This window comes from Phascolarctos cinereus, unplaced genomic scaffold, assembly GCF_003287225.1.
Source record: "Phascolarctos cinereus isolate Bilbo 61053 unplaced genomic scaffold, phaCin_HiC Scaffold_3;HRSCAF=262, whole genome shotgun sequence".
Taxonomy (NCBI): Eukaryota; Metazoa; Chordata; class Mammalia; order Diprotodontia; family Phascolarctidae; genus Phascolarctos; species Phascolarctos cinereus.
This window is the reverse complement of record NW_027555736.1, coordinates 241,187,239-241,198,036: the sequence shown is the minus strand read 5'-3', so window position 1 is coordinate 241,198,036 and position 10,798 is coordinate 241,187,239. Positions and strand designations below refer to the sequence as shown.

The window sequence follows — 10,798 nt, the reverse complement described above, 5'->3', positions numbered from 1 at the left end:
AAAAATAACCTCAAGAGCAACATAGATTTTTGGCTAATAGTGTTACTAACTAGGGCTTTTACTTAATTCAATTTAATTGATTCAACTCAACAAACATTTATTGAACAACTACTATGTTTAAGGCATGTTTACAAATAAATATATACTAGGGGATTGGCTAATTCAGGCCCAGTCCTTAGAGCATGTGCATATTTACCCCTTCCCTTCTTCAGAGCCATATCCCTTCCTACCTTATCCCCAAACTGAGTATTGATGAATCATAGCAAGCATGGTTGCCCTCCCTTCAGAGCTGCCTTAGTTGTTTTCCACATTCTTCAGAGCAGCCTTAGCCTTAGTCACAATACTTCGTCATGTGGCTGCCCTCATAAATCTCAAAGATTTTATCCGACTAGGATTCATCAGTCCTTTTCTGGTAGTGGTAGCTATTTTAGGTCAGATTAAATGCCTGTTTCCCAACAGAGAGATTGTCCTCTTGTCTCCCTGTGATTTGGCTCTGATAAATATTGCTAGTTACAATTTAGTAGAATACAAATTAGTGAGTTTGTACAGAATTTTGCGAAATGCAGTTGTTGGCTTTGATGCCAGGGAAAAGAGAGGCATATTAGTCCATTTGACTCCAGCTTTGATTAGCATGCTGTTTCAGTCATCCATGCCAGACTCTGCTCAGCAGTCTATTTTTGGCTTAACATTGATGAGACTGTGGTTGGGAGACAGAATAGGTCTGTATTACTAATATCTACCATCTCTATCTTTTACCAATACAGGAACCTAGTAGACAAGTTCTATATACATTAAAGGAGAGGAAACAGAAAGAACATAGACTTGGAGTCAGAAAACCTGGGTTCTAGTCTTGGGTCTTTCATCAATTAGCTATGTGACCCTGGGCGAGTCATTTTACTTCTGTGATCTTCAGTTTTCACATCGAAACAAATAAAGAGTTGGACCAGATCTGATATTATCTGATTTATAACTGGGACAAACCAGGCACGGTGGTACATGCCCGTGATCTCTACTTCTTGGGAAGCTGAGGTTGCTGGATCACTTGAACTCAGGACTTCTGAACTGCAGTGGGCTAAATGGTTATGGTGTCTGCGCTAAATCCAACATGGTAAACCCTTGGGAGCAGGGAGCCAACAGCTTGTTTAAGGAAGGGCAAACCAGCTCAGGATGGAAACAAAGTGGGTCAATGCTCCTTTGCCTGTTAGCAGTGGGATAGGGTCAGCTACTGCCTTTCTGGCCTCAGTGAGGTAAAGAGAGTTCCAACAACAACAACAAAACCCAAAAGTAGCACAGTGTGTGTGTGTGTGTGTGTGTGTGTGTGTGTGTGTGTGTGTGTGTGTGTGTGTGTTGGGGTGGATTCAACTTTCTGAAAGCTAGGCATTATTCCCTAACTTGCATCAGCAACTAATTTTTAAGTACATTTTCCAAGTACTTGTAATGTGATATGGTGGGGGGTAGAGGAAGCAGTGTTTCATTAATTGATATTATTTTTGAAACATGAATTATCATAGATTTCAAGCTAGAAGAGGCCTCAAATAATTTCATCCAGTGGTTCCCTAAGTGTGGTCCAGGCACTCCTGGGGGTTCCTGAGATCCTTTTAGGGGGTTCTTGAGGTCAAACCTAGTCAGAAGAATATTAAGTATTTAGAGGGATACTAAGATATTTTCATTTTTAATATAGTCAATATTGATAGATATAACCCACACAATCCACATCTCTTGGAGGAGGGTCCTCAATAATTTTTAAGAGTGTAAAGGAGTCCTGAAATCAAAAAGTTTGAGAACTATTGATCTAGTCTAAACTGCATTCTTTGCTTCATTTCTTATTAAGCCTTAATCACGTATCACTCAAACTGAGACCTGTTAAGGACTTAGCTTGAAAAGGCCAAGGATCCCCAGTGTATCCTGGGCCATCTCTAGTTGTCCTGATCTATATCTGGCCACTGGATGCAGATAGCACTGGAGGTGAAAGTGAGGCTGGTGACTTTGCACAGCCCTCCCTCACTTAAATCCAATTTGTTTGCATGTCATGGCATCACCTTCCTGGTGTCTTCGAGAATGAAGTACAAACAGCAACAGCAAACCAGCAAGTAGTCTAAACCTTTCATTTTTAAATGAGGAAATGAAAGCCTGGAGAATTTAAGTGGATTGTCTAAAGGTTACACAGTTAGTAAAAAAGCAGAGCTAAAATTTGAATAACTCCAAATAGGGAGGGAGGAGAGGAGAGAAGGAATTCAAGCTTACTAAAGGATGCAAAAATTTAATTCCATTCATATACACTTATTAAGTGCCTACTATGTGCAAGGCACTATGATAGGTGTTGGGCACACAAAGACAAAAACATAATAAATCTCAAGGAGCATATATTTTATTGGGGGGATGCAACACATATAGATGTAAGTAAATAGATAACAATTGGAGGAGAGAGAGAGAACATTGAACACCTGAAAGGACCGAGAAAGACTTCTTTGAAGGCTTTGTCTAGCTGGCTGTCTGTTCTGTTTCAAAATAACTTGGCTTCTGGAGATACAGCCTTTTCTGGTGAGAGATGTTCCACATAGCTAAGGCTCTGTGAAACAATAGTGCCTTTTTCTTTCTTTATTTCTTTTTTCCAAATGTATTTTCACATTAGTCATGCTGTGAAGAAGAATTAAAAACAATAGGAGGAACCACAAAAAAGAAGAAACAAAACAAAACAGAAGGAATAAAAGAGAAAACAGTATGCTTCCATCTGCATTCAGACTCTATAGTTCTTTCTTTGGATATGGATAGCATTTTCCATCATGAGTCTTGGAGCTGTCTTAGATCCTTGCATTGCTGAGAAGAGCTAAGTCTATCTAAGTTAGTCATCACACAATGTGGCTGTTACTGTATACAATGTTCTCCTGGTTTTCCTTACTTCGCTCAGCATCAGTCCATACAAGTCTCTCCAGGTTTTTCTGAAGTCTGCCTGCTCATCATTTCTTAAAGCACAATAGTATTCTATTACATTCATATACCACAACTTGTTCAGCCATTCCCCAATTGATGGGCATCCCCTCAATGTCCAATTCTTTGCCACCACAGAAAGAGCTGCTATAAATATTTTTGTACCTGTGGGTCTTTTTCCCATTTTTGTGATCTCTTTGGGATACAGCCCTAGAGCTATTGCTGGGTCAAAGGGTATGCACATTTTTAAAGTCTTTTGAGCATAGTTCCAAATTGTTCTCCAAAATGGTTGGATCATTTCCCAACTCCACCAACAATGCATTAGTGTTCTAATTTTTCCACATCTTCTCCAACATTTATCATTTTCCTGTTTTGTCATGTTAGCCAATCTGATAGATATGACTTAATACCTCAGAGTTGTTTTGATTTTCATTTCTCTTATCAATAGTGATTTAGAGCATTTTTTTATATGAGTATAAATCACTTTAATTTCTTCATCTGAAAACTGCTTGTTCATATCTTTTGACCATTTATCAATTGAGGAATGACTCATATTCTTATCAGAGACACTGGGTGTAAAAATTCTTTCCCAGTTTTCTGCTTCCCTTCTAATCTCAGTTGCATTGGCTTTGTTAGTGCAAAAACTCTTCAAATTAATGTGATTAAAATTATCCATTTTGCATTTCATAATGTTTTGTGTCATTTGCTCGATAGTGTCTCTTTCAAGGGAGAAGAACTTGAGGACTTTTCCCTAATCTGATCTTGGGTATGGAAAGGTCTTACTCCATCTTTAGAACAGTTGAAGCATAAGACTTTGGGTTCTAAACTAAAAGAGAGATGGCAGCGGCCACTCCTTTTCTTATGGGGGGAAGGGAGCACCCTAGCCAAGGATCCCAGAAATATTAGAAATATTAGAAAAAGTTCTATAACCATATGTCTAGGAAAGTGATATTTTATGATGACTATGGCAACAGCAGAGCATTGGCAAATATTGTTTGCCATACCCACATGCCTGGTAGGGACTGACTAGGAAAGCACTGATATTACCATCATGTATCAGCACTGATAACATTTGGAAGCATGAACTGCTAATTCATGAATATGTTCTTTTCACACATCTATTCTCTATCTAGAGGAGAAGTAGAAGGACTTTCTGTTTTCCTGCTGCCTCCATGGAGGGACTACACATATATCCGTCCGTGTGTGTTTCCTACATGTGACTACTCTTTTTATTGGTAGTGTATATGTTAGAGTTTTACGAAGAAAATATCCTATTGCTACATTTCTCATTATGCTTTCATTAAATGCCTTAAAATATTAATTGTGTCATCCGACTTATTGGCAAATATAAATACATTGGTGGGGGTTTTTGTGATAGGGTTTTGAGTGGCTGTGGACTCAGAATACTTTGAACCTGGGGTAGCTTATCTGGAGGTCTTAAATGTGACAAGGGAAGGTGACTTAGGTGCTGTATACATATATATATATATATATATATATATATATATACATACATACATACATACATACATACACACACACACACACACACACACACATACACAGAGAGAGACAGAGAGACAGAGAGAGCCATAAAAGAGCTCGATATGGCCCCTTTGATTTTTATTAGGGATTAGTCCACATAGGTAAAATATTTTGCTAATTTTTTCACTTTTGTGGGCTAAAGTACTGCCCAAAGGACACTGTGCTATTACATTTATAGCACAGGTATCCTAAGAGCTGCTTAGAATATAATTTTACTTCTCTAATATTTGTCTCAAACTGTATTCTTCATTTTCTATTATTATAATATGCTTTGTAATTTATTTTGAGTGTTTCTTTGGCATAAGTAGTTCTAGAGAAAGTGAAAGGGGAAGGATACTGCCTTTTCCAGTTACTGAGCAGAAAACTTCCTTCTTTCAAGTTATTTTATCAGACATGAGCAGTTTAGTTCTCCTTAAGTCACAACTGTGATTTAAGTCACAGAGGGGAAGAGTAGTGGTGGTGGAAATCTCTACTACATAATTTCTCATATGCAATGGCTACATTTGTGACACATGATAAACAGTCATAGAGTTAGAGAGTTTAAAGGAATCTCAGAGATCTTTTAATTCAATTCCCTTATTTTATAGATTTGTGGTGTCTAGGTGCCGCAATGGATAGAGCATTGGGGTTGGAGTCAAGAAGACTCATCTTCCTGAGTTCAAATCCAGCCTCAGACGCTTTAGTAGCTGTGTGACTGACTCTGGGCAAGTCACTTCACTCTATTTGCCTTAGTTTCCTCATTTGTAAAATGAGTTGGAGAAAGAACTAGCAAACCACTAAAGTATCTTTGCCAAGAAAACGAAGGGTTGGGCAATGATGGAAACAACTAAATAGCAACAATTGTCTGGTGAAATAAAGTAATTTGTCCACAGTATGTTAGTGGCAGAGGTAAGACTAAAAATTCAAATAGCCTCTGTGTTTTTACTATGTGTAATTTAATTTATTAAAAGACATAGGGACTACACTTGTTATTTCATAGATATAGAAAACTCCTGTATAAGGAAATTCTCCTTGCCAATTGAGGATAGCATCTTCTTTGCAAATTAACATTTTAGATCAAGGGTTGGTAACCTACTGTCCATGAATTAAAAAAAAAGTCTGATGCTGTATTTCAATAGAATTAATTTCTTTTATACTCTTTTTATGTTTATTTTAGGCATTTAAAAACATTCTTCTAAGAAGGAGTCCATAAACTTGCCCAGATTACCAAAAAGGGATAAGAAGCCTTATCTTAGAGAGCTGGCCAGAGTACTGCGAGGTGAGTTACTAACCCGGGGTGACTTAAGTAGGATCCCTTGCCAGTGCATGTCAGAGTTGGGACTTAAACTTAGGTCTTCCTGGCTCAAATGCCACTTGTCCATCTGCTACTTCTGTACCTTTTTCATGCAAACTTAAAAAAAAATCAGCTTTTCAGATAAGTAAAATCACGGACTTATAGAAGGTCAGAAATGGAAAGGGACATTAGAGATAGTCTGGTTTAACCCCTTCATTTTATTCATGCAGTAGCTAAGATTGAAGGGGGTTATGAAAGTTACCCAAGGCCACATAGCTGGTAAGTGGCAGATTTCCTTCAAGTCCCAGATTACATTCTACCTTCTACCTTCTACAGAAAGCCTTGCCCAATCTCTCTTAATTCTAGCACCATCCCTCTCTTGTTTCCTTTTTATCTTGTATATTGCTTGTTTGTACATGGTTGTTTGCATATTTTCTCCCAAATTAAATGGTGATCTCTTTGAGGACAGGGACTGTCTTGCCTTTTTAACAAATGTTTATTGACTGACCTGGAACTCAAACCTAGGTCTTTTTTTTTTCTTCTTCAAATCTCAGCTTTCTCTTTCTTCCACTCGCAAAGAGTGCCACACATAATTGTAGATAAAGGGATTAGCTAAAGTATTTGTTATGCACTTACTACTTCTGAGCACTGTGCTAACTGCTAAGGATACAGAAACAAGAAAACAAGATTGGGCCTACTCTTGAGGAGTTTATAATACATAAAGAAGCAGTGGGAAAGTGGCAGGGGTGTGCTGAAGCCACTTCTAAGGGATTGGGAGACCCTGTTAAATTTTTGGTGTGAGCTCCTCAGAAATTGCAGTTGCCTACAAGTCAGACTTGATTTATTATCTTGTTTTCTAGACTTAAGAAAGTGTTAATAATGTAGACTAAATTTGAAAGTATATGCATACTTTTTTTCCCTCTAAGAGATCAGTTGGCAAACATTTACCAGCACATTTTTATATTACTCTATAAACATTGCTTGAGCTCAGTGGAGGTGATCAAGGCTCAGAGAATGAAGTCATCACCAGACTGGAGCCTTATATATAATACTGCTACTCCTACTCCTACTGCTGATATTTATATAGCACTTTTTTGTTGTTGTTCACTTCTTTTCAGTCATGTCCAACTCTTCATGATCCCCTTTAGGGTTTTCTTGGCAAAGATACTGGAGTGGCTTGCCATTTTCTTCTCCAGCTCATTTTACAGATGAGGAAACTGAGGCAAACAGGGTTAAGTGACTTGCCCAGAGTCACACAGCTAGGAAGTGCCTGAAGTTGGATTTGAACTCAGGAAGATGAGTCTTCCTGACTCCAGGCCTGGCAGTCTATCCAATGAGCATTTAAAGGTTTGCAGAGTATTTTATACTCATTGAGCTTCACAATACCCCTGGGGAAGAGAGTGTCTTCACTGGGGCAAGGGTGAAGGAAAGTGAACAGAGTAGCTGAGACATCTTTTTTTAAAAAATCAATCTATTTGAAACTTAAATACACAATAAGAAAAGAAAAAGAAACATTATAAACTTAAATACAAAATAAGAAAAAAAAGCATTGCCATGTGCACAGCAGAACATGAGAGGATTCAAAATATACAGCAATAAATTTCCATTTCAAGAAAGCCTATATAATAAATACTACTCATTGTGTTCAGAGCTGTCCATCTTTGCTTCCTTGTAAGTTTTCTTTTGTTCTCTGCTGTGCACTTTTTACTTTGTTCTTTTTTCCTTCCTTCCTCCCCCCTTCCTCCCCCAAGAAGGTACAATTAAAGATGGACATGTACATACATATATATATGCATGTGAACACGCATACATATATATATGTAATATAAATATATACACGTACAAACACTTATATACACCTATACAAAGACATATACATGTATATAGACATACATATGTACTTATATACACATGCATATAAATAGATATCTATAATCATGCTCATATATAAACATATACAGTCATATGCATCTATGTAAGACTGTACTATACTTAAGTGTTTTCTGTTTCTCTGAGGGTGGATATCCTCTTCCTTCACAAGTCCTAGTCTTCCCATATTTTTTTCTAAGTCCATCAACTCATCATTTCCTACACTACAGCAATATCCCAATATATCTGAGACTTCTGATGATATGGTGGCTAGATTCAAGGATTCACCAATCATCTAGTCATCCTCCTGGTGGAGTCAATCTCATTTTGGGGCAAAGCAGCTGTATGGAGAGTGAGCCAGGAGCGAAGTGAGCAGCACGGCTTAGAGAAGATACGACTATATGTAAAATATGGCCACAGATAGCTTTGCCCTAAGTCTTCTTCCAAGAAAAAAAAAAAGAGATAGTTTGATGTTAAGAGGCAGCAAGGTGTACCTGGAAGAGCACAAGTCTGAGAGTCAGGAGATGATATCAGATGATAACTCAGCTAAATTCAATTCAATTTGAAAAATGTTATTAAGTACCCACTGCATGCAGAGCACAGTGCTAGGCACCAGAAGAGAGAAAAGGTTGAAGAAAGACAGTCTCTGACTTTCTGGAGCTAATAGTCTATGATGTGAGCTCCTTGAGGACAGACGCAGTGCTTTTGCCTTTCTTTGTATCCTCAGTGCCTGAGCACAGTGCCTGGCCCATTGTAAGCACCCAATAAATGTTTATTGATTGACCAATTGACTGACTAGGGGATCAATAAAAAATATTACATGGTAAGTGCATTAACAAGTTTCAAAATAAAGTGCTTTATGAGGTCTGAGTGGGAAACTTGTTACCACCTAAAGAAAAGAGGGAATAAAAAATTTAGACCATCTCTCTTTACAGTTTAACAGAGGAATAAAATACAATCTCATTTCCCCCTTTTGAGGTCCTTTTCTTTTGAAATAATCAAAAACTAAATGAAAAATACTCCACTAATGACTGCTCCAGATCACTAATAATCAGAGAATATAAAATTAAAACAATTTTGAAGTTCTACTTCATATACTTATCAGAAAAAGACGATAAAGGAAGAAAAGGACAGATGTTGGAGAAGCTGTGGGAAAATAGACACACTAGTACACTGTTGATGGAGCTGTGAATTGATTCAACCATTCTGTAAAGCAGCTTGGAACTATGCCCCTCTAAGTTTCTAAATTATGTGTACCTTTTCACTGAGCTATGCCACTACTAGGCTTATACCACAAAGAGATCAAAGAAAGAATAAAAAGACCTATGTATGCAAAAATATTTGTAGCTGCTTCTTTCCTAGTAGCCCCCAAATGGAAATGGAAGAGTGTTCACTTATTGGGGAATGGTTAAACAAATTGTGGCATGTGAATATAATGGATATTATTGTGCCATAAGAAGTAATGAATTATACCATTTCAGAAGGAACTACAAAGTCATCTATGAATTAATGCAGAACGGAATGAGCAGAACTAGAACTATTTATACAAAGGCAATATATAGATAAAAATATCTTTGAAACACTTTAGAACTCTGATCAATGTTATGATAAACTATGAGTCCAGGGGGCTGAAGATAAAACAGCTCCCTCACCTCCTGCTAGAGAGATGAATGGACTTAAATTGCAGAATGAGATCTATTTTTGGAGCAAGCCAATTTGTTTTGCTGTATTATTCATATTTGTCATCATATTTTATTTTTCATTTAAAAAATATTCAGTGAGGGGATAGTGGCAGAGAGTGATAGTAAATGCTTGTAAAAATAAAATAAAAGGTCCAGTTGAGGTCCTGCCTCTTTCATGAAGTCTTTAATAATCTCTGTCCCTTCCTGCACCCCTCTCTTCAGCCTAAAATGCTCTCTTTCTTCATATATTCCCAGAGCATTTTATCTACATTCTCCCTTTTCTAGTCCAATAAAGCTTTATTTACTTATTTATTCATCCATCTATTTATTTGTTTGTCTATCTATCCATGCATTCGTTTGTTTATTTATTTGTTTGTTTGTTTATTTCTTTTTCCAATAAAGCTTTAATGAAGGCATGTGCAAAATTGTGCTAAGAACTAGGAATCTTTTGTCCGTATTACATTCTAACATATGTGTCACATTCTCCTATATTAGATTGTCATCTTCTTAAAGGAAAAGATTATCTCTTTCCCCTCCCCCTATTTATAACCTAACTGCCTAGCAGAGTGACCTACATTTATCAGCCATATATCAAATATTTTCTGCATTGTTAGTTGAATACACAAATATACTATAAAATCATGTGATAATTACAGAAAGGAAGTGCAAAATGAATGGTGCACTTACCAGTTATATTTGCCAGGTAAAAGCTACATTTTAGTGTCCAACCTACACTATTTTCAACAAGAGTGCATTTTGAAAAATCACCTAATTTGTGCCAGGGAGCAAATGCTTCTACTGAAGCATCTGTTGCTAGTTAAATATAAATTTTATAGTCTTTTAGCCAGAGAGAGCTTGGTGGAACAATGCATAGAATGTTAAACCTAGAGTCAAGAAGACTCAAGAACAAATCTAAACTCAAAAACTGTGTGACCCTGGGTCATTCGCTTCACTGCCTTCTGCCTCAGTATCCTCATCTACAAAACGGAGATAATGGTAGCACCCACCCTCAGGGTTGTTACGAGGATAAAATACATAAAATGCATTGTATAAATGCTAGCTATTAGGACTGTTGTTTCAGAGACATTACAAAAGCAGATTTCTGAGAACCACTACTGAAATAAGGCATTTACACACGTGCGCCATGTGTGTGCATGTACACACACACATACAGATTTTTAAAAAATTGGTGCCGCATCACCTTTTTAATGTTATCTATTTGTGATTATCAGTATAGGCTTGGAAAAAGGGGCTAATGCTCCTTGGAAAGCTTTATTTTTTAATTCTTTTTCTGATTGCAAAGACTTTGTATTGAGCTCAGAATCATTAAGTATTTTTCTTCAGGAAAATGCCTTATACTTAACAAGATTTCTTCTTTCCTTTCTGAATTAATTTCCCTTTGTTACATAGGAAAAGTTAACAGTTCAAACCCATAGTACTGTAGTGTTTGGTTTAGTCTGTAGCATATTTAAGTCCTCAGAGTACAATTACTGTGGTTGGG

At 37.1% G+C, this 10,798-nt stretch overlaps 1 long non-coding RNA gene across 1 annotated transcript in view; it reads right to left on the bottom strand.

Annotated features, from left to right (window-relative positions):
* Positions 1-2,377: 2,377 nt before the first annotated feature.
* Positions 2,378-10,798, bottom strand: part of LOC110208471 (uncharacterized) — a 51,606-nt gene continuing 43,185 nt past the window's right edge. The window contains exon 4 of the long non-coding RNA XR_002324505.2: positions 2,378-2,637. This is a non-coding gene — a long non-coding RNA (uncharacterized LOC110208471). The remainder of the gene's footprint in view (positions 2,638-10,798) is intronic.